The sequence below is a fragment of the Otolemur garnettii genome, unplaced genomic scaffold (genome assembly GCF_000181295.1).
Source record: "Otolemur garnettii isolate 467f Iridium unplaced genomic scaffold, OtoGar3 scaffold00198, whole genome shotgun sequence".
Lineage (NCBI taxonomy): Eukaryota > Metazoa > Chordata > Mammalia > Primates > Galagidae > Otolemur > Otolemur garnettii.
The window spans coordinates 2,274,572-2,275,109 of NW_003852593.1; the positions used below are offsets into that span (position 1 = coordinate 2,274,572).

At 52.8% G+C, this 538-nt stretch overlaps 1 protein-coding gene across 1 annotated transcript in view; it reads right to left on the reverse strand.

Moving 5' to 3' along the window:
* Positions 1 to 538, reverse strand: part of ZNF454 (zinc finger protein 454) — a 19,500-nt gene that overhangs the window by 4,452 nt on the left and 14,510 nt on the right. The gene's annotated exons all lie outside the window — the stretch shown is intronic.

The window sequence follows — 538 nt, forward strand, 5'->3', positions numbered from 1 at the left end:
TTGCTCCCATATGTACACCTCTCCAAACAACTGACGTTGCAGCCATCATTGTTGTTTGGCGGGCCTGGGCTGGGGATTCAAACCCGCCACCTTAGGTGTATATGGCTGGCGCCCTAGCCGCTTGAGCCACAGGCGCCGAGCCTAGATGCTAATCTTCAACTCAACCTTCTCCCAGGTTTGGGAAACTGGCACTTCTAATGGGGTGTGCCTACAGGGTAGTCACCAAGTGTGTGAGGAAAGCTCCAGTATGAGGCAAGCCTGGAACAGCCCCTGCCTCTTATCTTTTCCTAGTCTGGGGGAGGGATGGGAGTGGTTTACTATAAGCTCAGCACCTTCTCTGTGCACCTCACAATGGCACTGTCTCTGTGTGCCACACGGAATAGAGCAGGGGACATTTGAGCAGTAGGGTGCTGAAGACAGCACATTACCAAGTGGCTGTCTGAAGCACTGAAGTGTTCCAAATAGTGGCCCTTAACCTGTGACAGTCAAGTGTCTTTGGAGGCCAGTGCCTCGAGCTGTCACTGTGAATGAGACTCTA